Below are 19,145 nucleotides of genomic sequence, written 5' to 3' on the forward strand. Positions count from 1 at the left end.
ATTGTTCAACACTTATGTAATACATGGTGTGACCAGTTCCCAGGTGAAGCTTCTCTTCAAAATTTTTTGTACCACAGAAACTTTTTCTGTTTTGTGCACATCCCCTACCATGAAATGGAATGATACAACCACCAAATAATTTCCAAAGTCATGGATATTTCGTAATGTGTTGTAATGAGTGGATATTTTTGCAGTAATAAGCAGGTTATCTTTTTAGCGGCTGCTTGATCTGCGTCCCAGTAGTAGAATTACTTACTAACAACAAGACGCTTCTCAAACTGTTCCCTCTACAAGAAAAGGTATCAAGCTTCATTGTATGGTCATGTTGCCATTTTGGATCGTTAAATTTCACCAAAAACCTGTACTAGGCTACCCCAACTTTTTATTTCCCCCTACTCCAATATTCTTTATAAGAAATATAAAAAAGTGTGTATTGGTCCATTCCAATATAATATTGGTAATACTCACACTTTTTAGTATTTGTCCATGATTTTTATATCTTTTAGAAACAAAAGTCTGCATACCTTATCTATATTAGGTAGGTATAGAAGTACCACAGAACTCACATTTTTAGTATATAGGCAAAAGAATATTTTGGAATCATACAGCATTGTGTAATTTGATCTAAAGCTACACATATTTCAAATATGTTTTAAGCAAACTCACATTTTAAATATATGAAAAAATATTCATTTACTCACCAATTAAGTTCTATAGTTGTTTTAAACATAGAATAGATAAATTTTCCTGTCATTATCAAACAGCTATGCTATTTTCCAAGAGGGAGAAGCCCCTTTGTAACATGGCTAAGAAAACAAAAATTATTCTAAAAAGGCATAGGGAAAAATTCCAGTTTAGAAACAGGGAAAATGTTTCTGCTTTATCTGAGAAATATCATTAGAAAGGTAACAGTAAGAATACATATTGCCTGCTTATTTCTTCCAATGTTCATATTGTTTCTTATTGGAAATCTTTTCAGTGTATTTAGCCAAGTACATGCATATATACCAGCTTTTCATTACTGCTTCATATATCCTTTCAAGACACATGCATAGTTTTGGTCTTCACAACTACAAGCATTGAAGCAGCAAAATTCAAATGTGGAAAAAAATTATGCCATAAATCTTATGTTTTGAAGATCTCAAGATGGAACACAGAAATAAGTGATGTCTTCAAACTCTCCTTGGGCTCAGGAGAGCCTAAATCACCTGGAGAGTTCTGAGAAGTACTGAGAGAGTACTGAGAGTTTATTATACACATCAATATCAAATGTTAGGCAAGTTGAAAGGCATCTGTCTTGGACATATCTTTATATGATTCTTAGTCATGGATTTAAACAAAAATTCTCCCAGGGAGATAAAACAGCTTAACAGCCAGATGCTGCAGAGCAGTATTTGGCACACGCAGAACTGATGAAGTTACCGACTATGAAGTGAACAGAAGAGACTGCAAATGTTTCCAATGCTTACAATCAAAACAGCAGAATGTATAGGTAGAAACTTTTAGCTGAGTAGAGTGTGGCTTAAAGCAGAAGTAAATACCAACTGGTACATGGACATTTAGAATATATGAGCTGATATCCAGCCATTCCACTTTCAATTATTCCAAATTACACCAGGTTGACAGGAAAGTAGACTTCTGCATTGAGGAAGAGTTGTTACTTCTTATTTATAAAGTCCTGAGAACTCTCTAGATGGGCCAATAGCAAAGCTTTCCAATTTTACTGAAAAGTATTCTAAGCATATAGGAAGTTGAATCATCTAGTCTCATAGAGTGCCTTGATTCAAGCAGCACTATAGGGATGGCCCAAATCATTACTGGTGTCAATTTTTTTTTATTTTTAATTATAACATTTTGTGCAAAATATTCTGTTTTTATTAATTCTAATTAATATTCTATTCTAATGAATAATATGCCTTAGAGAGAAGGATCCTTCCAGATTTCCAGGGTCAGTGGCTGTATATCATGAACAGAGAAATTATTTGTCATATTAACTTTGCAGATACATAAAACTCTTTTGGCTTTCACTGCAAAGCAACTTTCTGAATGCATCTCTGCTATGGATAAGTGACATGAATAATGTCCTGATTTTCTTCATGAAAATACTTCATTTTGTACTCAACACCACAGCCTGGAAAAACGCATCCTTCTTCATTTTCAGGAGCAGAAAATTTCGGCAAAACAAGGCCAGCCATATTTTCAAAATTTCAAAAGTCTGCATTTGAAATACCTCACCTATAGTATTTGATAAATACTGCTGATTATTCTCAGTTCAGCAGTACAGAATTTAATTAAAAACATATCCAGATTATTCCTGGAACACTTCCAATATATTTAACAAAATTTCACGGAGTGGAAAGCTAGTTGCAGACAATAGAAGGATAATATATTCTATTATTTTCTTAGAAGTCACCTGCACCAAATAGGCCAGCACTCATTTTTCCCCTCAGAATCACAACACCAAAAATACTTTTTACTCAAGAAAGTTACATTAGGGACTGGCAGGCCAGCAATTATGGTTTCATACTTGAGGGTATATTATATACACTGCTGTAGTGACAACACTACAGAAAACCCTCTACTATTAAGCCAATGGGAGGAAGCACTCCATATGTCCCAGATAGCAGGCTTTACTGTCTATATAAAATAGATTAGCATGTTTCTCTTACCTCTCAAGGAAAAGATGCCAATGTCATAGGTAACATCAAGTTTAGAGCACTGGCCAGCATTTTTTGCAGTGAGACAAGGACTGTGATGCTCATAGAGGAAAAGGTTATGGTTCAACTCCTAGAAGCAATCCCTCTGGAGACCTCTTACAGGATTTACTGAATGTCAGAAGGTTTTGCTGTTCCCGTCTGCTAGACTTGTGCTGCAGACAGACAGCAGGATTTCAGCATACAGTTTGCCTCTTTCTATCAGCTTCTAAATTCTATTAAAAGTGCCTATGGCACTCCCTTGCTAGGAAACATTTAGCACTGTCACAGACACTCATTCCGAGAAGTCATTTCAAGGCACCAGAGTGCTTTTTAAAACCTCTGCTGTGTATGCATGAGCACCAGAGCCTGCAAGTACCTGCACACACACACCAGAAAAAACTACTAATGACCTCCACACATGAAAAACCTATAGGTGACAACCATGCCCTCAGTTATTTTGGTTACAGTTCTGTTATTTTGAGAGAGCATTTTCGGCCATGTTCATATTTTATGCAAGACCCTTTTCCTCCTAACTTTGGGGTTTTTAGTTTTGGGGTTTTTCTCCTATATACACTATGGTACCTCACAAAAGAGAGCAGTCATATGTTCTACTCTGGCATTAACATCTCCCAGGAACATACAACTGCAACCTAGCTGACATGTTATTTCATTTCAAAGACTCTTCTTGTCACTTTATCTACTGATATATAAGCAAATCCATGGTCATACCAAAGAAAACAAAAAATCAATGGATTTTTTTGACACAGTAAAAACCTCCAATCACTGGAGCATATCAGTATCATTCTACTTGCCCCATACCTCCATTATTTAGGAGGTATGGGGCAAGCAGAATGATACTGAAATGCTCCAGAAGGAAAAAAGCATTTTAGGTCACCTACAGATTTCCCCAAACAAGTGAATTGCAAGTTTTCTGAGTCAGGGCAAAGCAAGGAGATTAAAGGTTTGAAATTTATGTTAAGCTCCAATCTTATACTGAGAAAATAAGTATAAATGTATGCATGCATGTATGTATAGGTATATATATGTGTGTATATATATGTTGTATAAGTATACATATGCATGTATGTATTTAAAACATAAATAATGATTCCAATGAGATACAAATTATCTTTTGCTGAATATAATTTTCATTAGCCCATATTATTTTTATGTGAAAAAAATTACTTCAATTTCTTTCCTAAACTAAATACAAAAATTATCCTTCCAGTAGGTTCAATAAGTAGTTATCTGTCAGAAATCCATCTTGAGATGATAGTAGTAAAACTGCAATTCTAATGTATATGTGGAAGCTTCTCAAGATTTATGCATATTCTACCTTTATTTCCACTCAAAAAAAATCATAGGGACTAAAGAGTCTTCATATTTTTCACACTGAAGTTACTAGTTTAGTTGGCAACAGAAGGTACAACTTAGTCTTTAATTAAAGGCAAAGAAATACATAAAACTACCGGGAACATTTCATCTCTCAAAACCTAATCAAGCAGTAATGCCAGAGTGCGACTGCACAGTAGATGTGAAATATAAACATTCATTTAGTTAACCCATTTGAAGGTGTTTTCCTGGGTACATTCACAACCACTAGTCAGGTTGGAAGTTAAATTACTACCTGCTGGTGACTGTTTAGTGATTTACATCAAAATAGGTGGAGATCTCAACTTCATGATTTCCAAATTGTTTTGAGATGTGTCTGCTATTTAGACAATTCAGGAAAGAAGCCAGTGACAGGGATTCCCTCTGACTCAGTTGTTTCAGTAGAGAAGGAAGTTTTCTTTAGTTTGTAGTTTTCCACTCCAGTAGGTTTTAAAATATCTCCTATGATTCAGACAAAGGAAGAGGACATAGAGAAGAACAATACTGCAAGATGCAGAAATGGTTGAAAACACCAAGATTGTTGAAGGGGAAAATAGTGGTACATAAACCCCTTTTTCTTTTAATTTTTTTTCTTTCAAGAAGAATACTTTTATGATTGGAGCAGAATTTCATACCCTGACCAACTGCCATTTTCAAATAGAATCTTGCAAAATTACCCAGACAATCAGACAAACATCCTCCAACTATTTTTCTGCAATGGCTAGATGTACTATTCATATTTAAATGTATGATTGAGAGGATTAAGAAGATAAATGCAGTTTCAGACTAGGAGAGCAATCTAGTCAATAGATTAATTTTATTTAGAAGACAAATTTGTTCCCAGATGAAAAATGTTTATATCTTGCAGTAGTTGTAAGTGATTTAAAAAAAAAAAAAAGTGAAGTATAAAAAAAACCAAACCAAACACTGGTAACAAAGGAAGTTCATTAGGTAGAGACAAGTTTTAAATGACCACCTACTTTTGGCAGTGTTACTAATCAGTCTGTCCTTCTTACACAATATTAAAAGCAGGATGTTCAAGTAAATGAAAGGTACTGTATTTACAAATTTATGAGGAATCCCAGCAGTCCTCCATCCTTTCATGTGTAATCACTGCTTGTGGAAGCAACTATTGAAGGCTGTGGCTATGCTGAAGGCACCTGGCTGTGTTCCTAACTGCACTCAGATGAAATGAGGCAGAGATGCAAATTACTGAAAGTGAAACCTCTACTATGTTCTTCCTGAGTATTATTCTGGCTTCTCTCATAAATCAAAGCTAAAAAAGCTTCTCTGATTTTTCAGTGGTTGCCAATAGAAACTATTAGCCACTTATACAGGTGGGAGGCCAATATGTAATAGGATGTAACCAAGAATACTATTTTCCTAGAAATAACCTGACGTGTAGAAGAGAAAAAATAATTTCTTCCTCCTCCAAACACGCCTTATAATGTAACTGCATGAAATAAGGATGGGGGCAAACTTTTAGATTCAGGGCCTGAGACATCCAATATTCGTGTCCCACACCAATTATGCAGGAGGCTCACATTAGAGCTCCAGTGCTTTGCTGTGACTACAAACACCCGCTCACATGTCTGGGGAATGTGGGCCTAAAGAAAAGAGGAATCAGTTAACTCATTTAAATCAATCCCTTTGTGCTCCCCACTCAGCTCCTGAACAGTGCCAGCCACAGAGCTCAGAGACAGTCTGCTGTTCAGGCTTCCACAACTGCCTGACCTTTCCTCTAAGCATATTAGCCTACAGCAGTCCAGCCTCAGCAGTCCTTCGGGGCCGTGGACTTTGCTGAGTTTTATCCGACAATCAGTGTTCTGAGCCCCAGGCAAATCCTTCAGTGCTGCTCTTCTTATCACAAAGTAATTACCTGGCCTTTCTTATGGCTGGTTTGAATTCATGGCTTGAACTCGCTGAAAAGGTTATAGAGTCAAAAAATAAAATCAGAACTTCTTTTCAGTCAGTTTTCCTCACTTCATACCAGATGGAGTCAGCAACTTGAGAAGTCTGACAGGCAACTTGACTGAGTCTATCAGATGGTCAACTGATCACTTTCATGTTTGCCAAAACGCTTAAGGATAAAAAACAGAAGCATATTCTATTGACATTAAAATACATAGACTAGAGACAGATTTCTGAAATGACAGTAAACCACTCTGGAGTGGGAGGATTTTTTGCATAAGAATTACAGACTTCCTCTCTAAGCAGAGCGACTGTTGTCTACTAGCATTAAACAGTTTCATGTGGAGTTTTAGGGCAAGTACTTTGTGAAACAGAAAAGACGACATTTCTCTGAGGAGCTGATTTATTTGCTTTCCAAAAGACAGTATTTGATTAACTAGCTAGAGAAGCATGGACTAAGTCCTGGAATAACTGTATGCTATGCTTTGTCTTGTTCCAAGCACACTTTTGTTAATAGCAAGATGGACAAACACTGAAATCTGTGACACTTGCAGATCACAACTGGATTAATTTCAAATAGGTCCATGTTCCTGGACTACCTGCATTTATTCATTTGAGATGCTGCCATACCCAATAACAGATCAAATAGGATCCTTCAGCAGCCTGTCGTTGAGGGCCATCCTGCCCTCACCTGTCTTCTCACTAGACCAGAAGCTTAGAAAGGAGATACATGAAGCTATATACAATAATCTTTTGGTTAAATATATTGCAATTCTAACATTTCCAGAAAATACAATGAAAAACTACATAGTAAAGATAGAAAATACTACATTGGATGCATTGATATTTATTCCATTTCACATTAAATGGATTTAACAATTAATGGCAATCCTCCCTGCCAATCTGTTATATATATCTCAAATATGAAGACCAAAAAGAAGATCAAAATTTCATCTTTTTTGGTCTTAGGAAAAAGCCTCCTTTCATATTACTTGTGAAGGACCTTTTTGGAAAATATTATTTTGGTTAAAGTTATAATAATTCCTATTACTGGCTGAAGATAATATGCAAATTATTAAAGAAATACTGTGCATTTCATCTATACCCATATAGTTTTTGCATAAATAATTAGTTTAAAATATTACTTATAAGGTGTTATAATATCCATTTTTCATAATGGGCTTTATGTTATCGGAATACTCCGACTAAGATTTAAAATTGTGTAACAATACTTGTTATATTTATGACTGAGGAAAGCAGACTTACTTCTGAAAGCAGAAGCCCTCAGGAACAAAACATTTAAACATACACACTTGCTTTTTTTTTTAATTCCTCTTTCATTGTATACGTACCTATATATATTCACTACATATTGTGATGCATATAGAGTTGCCAGCATAATACATGTCTTCCATTCATGCAAAAAATAGCAAGTAAGAACTACTTATTTTAAGACACTTGTATTAAAGTTTACCACTCTTAGATTTTCCCACTTAAGGAATTTTTTTTTTTTTAAGATAATTTAATATAACATTTTTATACATCAAGCCACAGTTCTCTTCCCCCTCCTCTGTATTATGTAGTTTTTTGGACTGATTTATGTAGATGTAATACTGTATCTGTGCTATATAAGTAAATAATTTTAATTTGGCTATCTGCCCCATGTAATACACCTCCAAGGCTATGCTCAGGCTCGCACTCAGAGGCACCAGGGAAGACAGCTAACAAAAGTTTATGAGGGCAGCAGATGTTCGTTCATGCTGTTTGATGTTGGTGAGATCTGGAACTTTACCACTAAGAAATCCAAGAATAGGAGTCACAAGGGCAACGTGCAAGCTTCCTGCAAACACACTATTCATCAAATCAGTATTAAAACTGGAATGAATTTCTGTGCAGGCAATTCCAGGAGCTTCTTTAGCCGTTTACTCCTCTTTGCTACATTCCCTTTGTAATATACTCATAAACAGAACACAGAACTCACCATTAGTCATGCCCTTTTTAGGAAACGTGTAAGGCTTTTGAGGCTTGGAGGTCTCAATATAATCAAGTGTCTTCTCATGCTGAAGTATCTTCAACCAGAACACAGGAATTTACCCAACTCTTTATGCCTGTTGGACCCAAAATTTACTGAGTAGAATGCTTGTTTCATTCATATGAAGTGTTTAAAAACAACTTAACATTACACGTAAATCTTTATCACATATTCAATAAGTGATACCAGAAAATTTTGTGTCTGTTTTTTAGCAGTGAAATAGCATAAAAATATTCAAGTGCCTAAACTATTTAGAAGCATAAATTTCATTTTCTGTAGTGTAAATGGCACTCACAGACCTAAGACTAATTGGTTTTCAATGGGTTTCTGGTTTCTACTTATTTAATTAATTTGTGATTATGAGAATTAGGCTCCTAAGCCATTTAACAACCATTAACAAGTTTCTATATAATGAAAAATTAAATTCACAAGTACTAAATTAACACTTACATGATAGATACACTGAGGGATGAAAAATTATTAGAAAAGATTGATTGTCTGCTGATACTCTTCCATTCTGGTCTCTGAATCATCATTTTTCTACAAAATATTCCCAACTATTAACCTTTTAGGAATAAATATGTGTTTATCATATCAACAAAATTTAAGACTATCTACTACTGACCAGATTATTATGGCTTTTTCTTTGGAGTGGAGAAAGAAGATACAGGTAAGGCAGTTTCAGCGCAGGAAACGAGAGATTTAACATCTACTAAGATCCATATAGATAAAAATATTCAGAGAAAGAACCCCTATCAGTCAGTCATCAAAGTATTTTAGTAACTAGATTTTTATCACATATATTAAAAATTTATTTCCATTACACAAGTGACTGTAATCTTAGAGGAAAGACAATGGAAAAAATACCTTTATGCATTTTACTGGACTTTAGATTAAGTTTTTAGTGACCAACAGATAAAAGAAAGAATAGAATGCATAATGTTAAAAACTCAGGCTCCAGCAACAATTACCCATTGTGAAAATATATTCACATGGTATTCTCAAAACTTCCTTTCCATAGGTCATTTGAAAGGATATGTACATATGTATGTTTTAAAAGGTTACATTAAATGGAAAATACAGACCAGACAGCAAAATTTCCTAACTTTATTTTTCTAAGGACAGACTGAATTTCCTCCACATTCCATAACATGCAGTCAGAATAGCATTCTATGCAAGAGCAAATGAAAGGAACAGAAGTAAATTATTCATGACACTTCCAGAGGTGACAATAATAATTACAAAAGTTAAAATTCCTGTCCTTTTACATATTCCCCTTCTATGCATTTACAGCTCATTTTCAAGATATTTTGGTTTCTAGTAAAATACTTCCATTACTGACAAGTTTTCATTTTTGTTTTGTTGACTTATTGTGACCAAGGCAGCAGTAAAACCAAGTGAACAACCAACCTCCAGATAGATATGTACAAAATTAACCTCTTTTCCATAGAGTCATGTCTTATTTTCTTAGAAATTTTCCACCTTATTTGATCTGTTATGCTTAGTGTTTCTTACAGCATGATTGAATGGGCAAATTGCTGCACACCAGAAATGTTTATTCCCATACCCATAATTTTCCCTAATTAGCAACTTTGAAATGTAATTTTTTAAAGAATGAAAAAGATTGTGATATTATTAAAAATATAATCTCCCTAGAACATTGTTTTATGTGTTATAGTTGTTGTCTACCTGCTCTTCTTAACTTTATTTAGCAATGCATTTTCTGAAAACGGTTTTGCTGAGTTGTGAGATATAACAGGGGTACAAACACTGTCAACCAGGTGTGCCTCCTCATTTTTCTTGATGGATTTTGTTCTGATTCCCTGCCCTAACTTTATTAGAATCCAAATGGATGGAAACAGCCTTAATGTCATATTTAGGTAATTCTGGCTAGATAAATGAAACACTAACAAAGAGGAACTAACTAAAAGAAACAAACAAAAAAAAACAAACAAACAAAAAAAAATCACTCTTTTAATTTACACATTCAAACCTTAGCCTTTCAGTCTTCTAGATAAATCCCCGTAGCTTGTTGGTAAAATCTCCAAATCAATCAATTTTAAATCTTATCTGAGAAATGCTAAAATGCAATAGAATTACCTTTTAGCTAAACCACTACTAAACTTCTCCTAAACTACAGCATCAAAATAGCATCTTCCAGGAGAAACCATGTGTCTGTGCTCTGGCATTTAGTGAGTAAGAGCATAAGTCAAATGAATAGATTGATTAGACAAAGCTATGTTAAGGATAAATTAAGTATTGATAAACTTGATAAAGCATGATATCACTCTGGTGTGCCACAACACAGAATGACATATGGCAGAACCAAATGTCAATTTAAAATGCTGTAATGTGCTATAGATTTGAATCAGCATGGTGATATGACAAGAATCCTAAAATACAAAATAAAAGATTTGGAAGAGTTGTCTCTAGTAGTGAAAACTACAAGTTTTCAGTTCTAGTTTAGCGAAATTTAAGACTAGAGAAAAAAAAAAGCCAAGCCCACGACATATCAAAACCAGACCCAAAAGTTAGTAAATGTGATTATTATATTTTCAGTTAATTCTTACCTCAAGAAAAAGACTTTATATTTAAATACTCAAACTGTTGCTAGGAATAGGGCTTGGGACAAATTTCAGAGGCAGACTAGTAACCAGCATTAAAATTGTTAATTTTACAGTTACAATCATCGACACTGATTCACTCAGAAAGACCAGTCCTGATGGAATCTCATAAATGAATGTGTACATAAACAGTAAAAGAAGTTTTCTGCTTTGGAAACTGTACAAGAAAAAGAGCATATTACTGGGATTTTTAAAATCCTGTATCCATAGTATTGACTTAGTCCATTTACAAATCCTATTGCTAACCCACTTTGGGGTTTGTATGTTGGCAATTACAACAGTCCTTTAGTCCTTTAAAGAGATTTATTTTACAAACAAACCATGATCCTTTCTTCAATATTTTTTTATCTCAAAAGAGATATTTAATCAAAATTAACTTCATACTTTTTAAACTATGGGCATGAATTCTCTGCTTCTAGAAGAAAAATAAGAATAATCAGAAACACGGTAAAAGCAGACATGGCGTATGTTTAGCGCATTAACACAACCATTTTATACATCATATGCTGCAGTTGTCATACAGGTTTTCACTCTCATGAGAACAGAGTATACCTTCGACTAAAATGTACAGTCTTCACAAATTGTCAGGATTTGACAAGGAGCTCATCTAGGAAAGCATCAGAAAAGAAAATAAAAATTATTTGTTCAATGTAAGCACTTGGAATTTGGATCTCAATTGAAATACTCTGAGAAATGAAAGCATCTGCTCTACAGACAGCATCAGCTTCCGTTTTACATAGACCAAAGAGCAAGTAGGTGAAAATGTATTTTTCAAAGCAATGCAATAAAAAAGAGAATAATTAATAAGCTTGATTTCTACAGGAAAAAAAAAAAGTGGTGTTTAGTGTGTAATGCTGTCTAAACTGGCTGCCCTGGAGACTGATATAATTTTTTTTTCTTTAGCCAACAGGTAAACAGAACGTTTCACAAGCTTTCCAATGAACTAAAGCATGTAAGAGCCATTTAAAGAAATGACAGGATATTAATTAATTAAAAAGCTCCTGAAAAGCCTGCTAAGAAGAACACTATATGAACAGAATTTTTATTGGAGCTACGACAGATATATAACAATCTTTCACATTAGTTCCCCTATTTTACACAGTTCTCCCAACAACCACTTACAACCACTTGTAAGCATTTCACTGCATAACACCAGAGATGGCTCCAGGCTCTGGAATGGGACTCAAACAACAACCAACCAACAAGGTCCTTACTACTCTGATAGCAGGTAAATATTCCTTACTAACCTCACTCACTGACTTATGATTGCTATAGTCCTGACACAACTGATAGCAGACTTCTAACACAAGCTATTTTTTCTCCATACATTTTATGCCAGCCATTTTTTTTAATTCAAAGAAAGGAAAAGACACTTGTTACTGTGTTCTTCCCATGTAGGACATCAGGTTAAAAAACATGTTTGTCAGGATATAATTATTATTCATGTTTACAACCAAATAAATACAATGAAGGCACTGTGAATAAACAATCATATCTTCTCAAGGACATTAGCAGTTCAAACTTTCATCAACTTAATATGTCATTAAAAGACAGGAAGAAAATAACAAATACAACCAGAAAAAAGGCCCAAACATTTTTAAAAAGGAAAATCAGGTTCTGTGTGATTTCATATGGCCTACCTGTCAGGCAAGGGATCCCTTGAAGTCTAGGTGATGGTTTTAAGTACAGGCTAGATAAATATATGTCAGGAATTAGTTATTATATTTATTTTATTTTTGAAGATGGAGGTCGCATGCTTATCCTATTCAGGTCCCTTTCAATAGAGTCCAAATCATCCTCAATGATTGATATACTACTCAGAGTAGGCTTCCTTGCTGTATAACACAGGAAAAACCTATTTAGTAAGAGTTATCTTTCAAAATACTGAATTAGGAAAAACTATGAAGTAGCTAAGTCATTATTCTAAATGAGCAGAAATAAAGATCTTGTATGATCACCATTGAGTTTGATAACTTAGGTGGGATTAATACTCCACACAGTCAGTTTTGCCTACTAAATATGAAAAGTAAATATATTAGCCATTTCCTAGTATACTACTTCTAGCCATACACAGTGATGCCACACCAGAAAATAAAAAGTTTCACATCATATTTTACTAACAAGGAATATGGAACCTGTTTCCATGGCCTTGATGTCAATTTACATTATTGGCAATAAAGCTAAATGAATAAGATTCAGGGCAAAATAAGTTAATTTCTTGCTCATCTTTTCTGTGGGAGTCACCTGATGCTTGAGTTGCAGTTGTCATATTTTAGTGTAAAAATTAAATTAATATTTGTACAATAACGAAATAGCAAATCATCTTAAATGGATTTCCAAAACCTTTGATACTATAACAAAAATAATTGACCTAGACAAGAAGCAGCATGAGAGACATCATAATTTCTAGCTGAACAACAGTCTGAGTTAGAATCAAGCAACTGTAGATGACCTACCAGTTATGTACGTCTCATTTTAAATGGCAGTACAAAAGAATGGATGGATTCAAAAAAGATGTTGGACAATTTGAATATAGAAAAACATGGAGATCTGCTACCAGCCATCTGGAATAAGTTTCTTTTCACTTGCCTGAGTAGCATGTTTTAAGAATTCAAGCTGCAAACACATTGAAGTAACCCAAAAATCATTTAACAACTTGACATATAGATAGAGAACGAGCTGAGGCAGGAGCGATGTGTGTGGTTCCCAGGAGGATAATCCACCTGAGTTATAACATTTCCAAATGTGCTGCATAATGTAAGTATTAATAGGACACAGGTGCCTTTGCTGTTGCATAGAAACAGGTGCACTGAGGCGAATCAAGTTATTTTTAATAAAGTAATTTCCATTTTAGACAACATAAGGTGGAGATTCTAGAAACAGCTTCCAAATTCTGAAGTGCTGTTTGCTGCCCACTAACACACGAGTCTCCATGCTTTGCAAAAACACATTATCATGTTGGATTAAACATCAGAACTGGAGATAGGATAAAGCCTTTGTGCCAAAAATTAATCCAGGAAACACTACCATTCAAGCATATCTACCAAGATAAAGATCTATAAAACCAAAGAAATATGCCAGTGGAAGTTTAACTGACAAGGAAATTAACCAAATTAAGTCCATGCCATAAACAGGAGGAGAAAAAAAAAAAGGTAATTAAATATACTACAACACTATCCTTTGCTTACATTACAGCGTAAAATCTAAATAATTTTGTGAAAACAACACGCTACCTTTACTGCAGACTGCTGAAATAATATTGCAATACAGTTTCAGGTTCTGATTGCAAAACAATGCCAGAGCAGGATTAGCTGTACTTGGAGAGAAACATCACAAAAAACAGGGGGTGTTTCTGAATGCAGTATCAGCAACACATTAGCCGGGTTGGAATCCTTTTTTTGGAGAAACAATCTAGGCCAGCATGTAAGCTTGGCATGTAGAACCTCTAATGAACACAACCCTTTCATCTCAGGTTCATCACTAGCCACAAACTATTATTGAAATGGCCTGCTTTTGGAGAAAATCTGACTATCATTTGTTTTGGAGTCTTCAGAACTAATCACAGTCTGAGGAAATTACCTACATTTTAAGTAGGTTGTTTTCTGCTTCTTCACTTCAACTGTTCTGAAACTGTGCAGTGTTAACAAACAGCTGTAGCATTCCAGCACAGAAATAGTTCATTTAACTGCTAAGCACATGATAAATAGCTTCAATTATTTGTGGTCCAAAGGAGCAGCGTTTTATGCTGATTAAAGATTTGGTGCCTTAAAGTCAGAAGTAGTTGCCCTAATAGCATTTTGGCTGCAGAATATAACTAACTTTTTGTACTAGATTTGCTCAGTAAAATCCAATTCCTGGGATATGCCTCCCTATTTCTGCAGGATCCAACACCAACCCCATTGCAGCTCCAGTACATTTCCAGTCCAAGTGTATGCAAAGCTTTTTATGGGACTCTGAAGGTAAAAGATTCCATAAAAGATATCATAATCACAGTCTATAAAACAGTATAGCCCAAAAATAAAGAAAAAATTGAGATGAAAATGAGGATACAGATGGGTAATTAAAATTTTGTTTTTACATCTGTTATTACAAAGCAAGACCTCATTAACCGTGACCATAGGGGAAAAAAATAACAATGCTGAAAAGCATGAGTACCTTCCAGTATAGAGTGAAATACCAGATGCAGTCTACATCATGCAGTTAAATACCAAACACAGCATTCAGAACCAGTTTTAGGAAATAGAAGAGTTAGGGGATGGCAAATATCAGGGTCATTTCTCATTTTCTAATTGAAAAAAAATAATATTTGCGAATAAAAGAAATCAGCTGAGAAGGTTTTTTCTTAGTTAATAATTATTAAAAGAATTTGAAAAGGCACCTTCAAGAGAAAATAATGACCTAATCCTCAAGCAGGGAACCCTTGATAATTATGAGACCTTCATTTTGCCATATATCAACAGCTTGTTATGATTTCTGGAATGTTTATGCACAAGTTTCTTACTTCAGATAATGCATCTTTCTTACAATGGAGGGACAATTTTATATTAAACAAACTGAGAGACTCATTTATGTTTCTGCTATTGACTTCCTGTGAGATTTTGCATCTAGTTTCATTGTATGCTGCCCCATCTGTTTTGAGAATTCTACAATACTACAATAATGAAGATCACATAAGATACTAGATATATGTATTCCAGCCTTCCTTAGCAACAGAAAACTCATGGCTTCTTGTCTCCTTGGGAAGATAACAATAGATGTGCAATCTAACATCTAGAGAAGAAATATTTTTACCAGGGACAGTGTATCTTGATTAACTACATATCTATAGAACAAAAATATAATGTCAGGGCCATTAGGTGAGAGCTTGTAGCTTTTTTTAGTTCAAAGCTCATAACCCTAAATAGTTAGTGTTAGTTATATATAGTATAGTTAGAATATATATACATATATATACACTAACAGTTTGTTATATATATATATAAAATTTGTTATATATAAAAATTATATATGTTTAAAAAGTTATTAAATATGTGTGTGTATAGAGTCTATACATGTAATGCTCACACACAAAAGAGACTCTTGTAAGAAGAATATTCTCAAATTATATCCATCGCACATTTGTGTACCATACCTAGCAAAGTATGTCCTGATGGAATTAAGTGCTTGAGACCCCAGAGGTTAATCTGTTCATATTCTTGAAAAATACAATTAATATTAAAACACTTTAACCCAGACCAAACAAACTTCTTAATTCTGTCAGTTTTTATTTTCTTTGTTGCTAGCCCTTTGCTTAATTCTATTCTACACTCATCAGAAAGACCTCTAAAACTGCTTCTCCAAAATTTCTTAAGATAATTTTTTCATTTCCTGTAAGCACCGTCAATATAAAGAAAGGTATCTATAAATTATCTTAGAAAGGAATGCAGAATAAAATTAACAGTATCATGAAACATAATTGACTGAAAGTTGAAAAGTGCAAACTGAGTCAAAAGAAAATCTAAATATTCCCAGAGTAAGTTACTTTTCCTTCCACTTCAGGAATTTAAAATGTTCAGCTTTATTACTTTGCTTTCTCAAAAACGGAATAATAAAGGCAGGACAATAAATGGATCCAATTATTTCTATAAAATATTATTCTTCCAACAAAAAGAGCAAGACCAGTGTTTTGTATACTTTTCCATTTGCTTGAGCCCGTCTGAACTGAATGCAGCCTTTCAGCATGTTGCACGGGTGTTACATTAAAGCACTAAGAGCACCTAAATCCTCAGAGACCCTGGTGTCAGAAAAAGCAGGTTTAAAGAAGGGCAAAGGCCACTCTCTCAGTCATTATCATTCTCAGACGCAAGTCTGTTTCTCAGTAGGACAGCATTCATGGAAACTACACTCAGCAGTGTCAGCTCTTTGAGAGAGGGCTCCCTCCCTTAAAGAAGGGAAGGCTTTCAGAGAAAGACTTTCCTCCTCATTTCTTCTGCCTAAGACAGCAACAGATGAAGGTGCCTCTCTAAAACACAAGGGAAGACTTGAACCTTGGTCTTTGAAATAATTTTATCCACTGCATAGGAGACTCTGAACATTTTTTCACTACAGTGAGGACGATAAACTAGATTTATACTTTTCTTTAGTGCAGGCCAAGGTATTTCAGGGGAAAGAAATTATGTCTGTATACTCACCTGACAGTTAGTGCAATGTAATATCATTACTAATGTTAAGCAAATATTAGTGATTTAAGAATTTTTAGTGCTCACCCTCTAGTTGGTTTGTTTGGGGTTAACTCAGCTAATTTTTGTTTGTTTTGTTTTTTGTTGTTGTTATTTATTTGGGGTTTTTTGTTAATTTGTTTTTTCTTCCATCTCAACATAGCCTAGTAAAAGGCTTACTAAAAGGGATCTTTCTCAAAAATTACTGTCAGACTGTAAATATCTGCAGCAGAGTATTTTCAATTCATTCTATGTATTTATTCAGAGAAGAAGCTGAAATCATTATAAAATAATTTCTTTCATATTTAAAAATTCAAAAACCCACATTAAGTCGCTCCTTACTGAACTACAGAAAAGTTATTACTGTAATTTAAACACCAAATATTTGCAAGTAATCAATAGATTGAAGAATTTACCAATCTGACTTCAGACAGGTGAAAATGTGTTGAAAATAAAGCATTACTTACCCACTCAGTATAATGACATTTGATCCATCTATTAGAAGTGTGTGGAGAAAATCACAGAAGCAAAACATAAATAAAACCAGTATGAAGAGGTTTATTACTGCAGCTTGTGAAAAAAAATCAGTGTTTATCTCTGCAGGTGAGTCTGGGTCTTCCAATCATGAATTAATTTGGAGGAGAATCTGAGTTACACAGTGAAATATAACCTGACTAATTCTTAATTTCCATACATTCAAAATTCAACCTTTTGCTTCCAAAACTTTGTTAAAAATTTAAGATGAAACTTCACCTACTTTTATACAGTACTAGAAGAAATAATATTTTAATTAGATGAATCCATTAACTTTTTCTATCTTTTATTTACCTATGTGTGTATCATACCCTGTCACTACCTTTCAAAGAGCAAAAATACACTGACAGAAATTTTTTTCTAAGACTTGTGAGTCAACATGTGAGTATGTTTTTTAAAGATATCACAAATATTCTCATTAATACTTGAAACTAAAAAGGTCAGAGACTAAAGACCTTTTTAAAGTCATATATTCAAGCAATTACCTGGAATTCACAACCAGTTCTTTCAAGCCCAGTTACAATATTCAATAACTAAAAAAAAAAATTAGTTCAGTCTATTCATCTAAACAAATATCGCAGAAATATTAGTTAACTAATAATCCTTTTGTAAAATCCCAAATAAAGAAGAATATGGGAAAGAGAATTTTGGGGGCTTTTTTCCATAGAGGTTTTGCAGTCTATATACAACTACTTCGTAAATAAACAGGAATTACTTATGTTCTTAGAGTACATTCTCTTTTGGGAAATGAATACACATGGTGAATATAGAATGATGCAAGTTTTATCATCAGCACCCCCAGACTTCAGACATTTGGGAAGGATGTCTCCACTTTTCCAGTGACAGCAGGAAAGAGGATTATGAGACAAGATCAGACGTGGTCTTCCAAATTATGTTTTAACAGAGCTTCCTTTAACTCCTACAATGCTGAAAAGCTTTTTACATAGGATTACAATAGGATTACAACATGTAGGCTCACATGGTTTATCAGATACTATTGAAGTTCTGTAGCACTTTTCAAACCGAAAATATTTCAAAAAAGACATGGAAAATAAAAAAATTACACAAAAGATAAAACTGTCTGAACAGTAGTTTAAAATACTTCATAAAATGTAATTTTTCCTCTCATCTGGGTAGCAGCCATCATTAGTTCCTAGAAGAAATCTATGTTTTATTAGTTAATCCAGATATTGTCCTAATGCCGGCAACCCTGTGACATAAGGTATTGCAAATTACAAATTTCAGACTCTTGCCTCTAGGCAGATGAAGGAATCAATATCAGTTGCTTCCTCTTTACTCCTGGAAAGGTATGTACATGGAATTAGAAACACACTTCAGATAATAGATTTTGGATAGATTTATACTTTTGTGATTTCTTTGCAAGACGTCATTTATCCCATCGGACATCTTAGATTACAGCTTGATGTTTGTGCCACTTTGACACAGCTACATTCAAAACAGCAACGTCTGCTCTAGATAGAACAGCAGACATTGCCACAGAGTTTTCTGATGCTGTGAAGATGCTGAGACCAACCATGTATTCCAATCAAGAGTAAAAAATCAACAAAACCAAACCACAGTCATCACCTCATAATCCACAATCCACACAATTAGATAATTGGAGTGATTGCTGAAATTGCTGCAAGCCAAGATAAACTTGGGGATTTTAGTGGAGGCAAATCCCAAGCCTATCATATTGATTTTCCTGTTTTTCAGCATTTCAAAACAGCCTATCTATTTTCATTTCAACTTTCCCTTGAGGTATTTAAATTCCTTTGAT

General features: G+C 34.2%; 1 protein-coding gene across 3 annotated transcripts in view; it reads right to left on the minus strand.

The window, feature by feature from the left end:
- LRRC4C (leucine rich repeat containing 4C) overlaps window positions 1-19,145 on the minus strand; it is a 482,222-nt gene that overhangs the window by 111,588 nt on the left and 351,489 nt on the right. Inside the window, exon 1 of one of the 3 annotated variants that reach the window (XM_059475096.1) lies at window positions 7,960-8,085. The exons of the other annotated variants lie outside the window; for them this stretch is intronic. The gene's annotated coding sequence lies outside the window, so the exon portion shown is untranslated. Of the gene's footprint in view, window positions 1-7,959; window positions 8,086-19,145 lie in introns of those variants that run through there. 3 annotated transcript variants of the gene reach the window in all.

Source organism: Ammospiza nelsoni, chromosome 6 (assembly GCF_027579445.1).
Source record: "Ammospiza nelsoni isolate bAmmNel1 chromosome 6, bAmmNel1.pri, whole genome shotgun sequence".
Lineage (NCBI taxonomy): Eukaryota > Metazoa > Chordata > Aves > Passeriformes > Passerellidae > Ammospiza > Ammospiza nelsoni.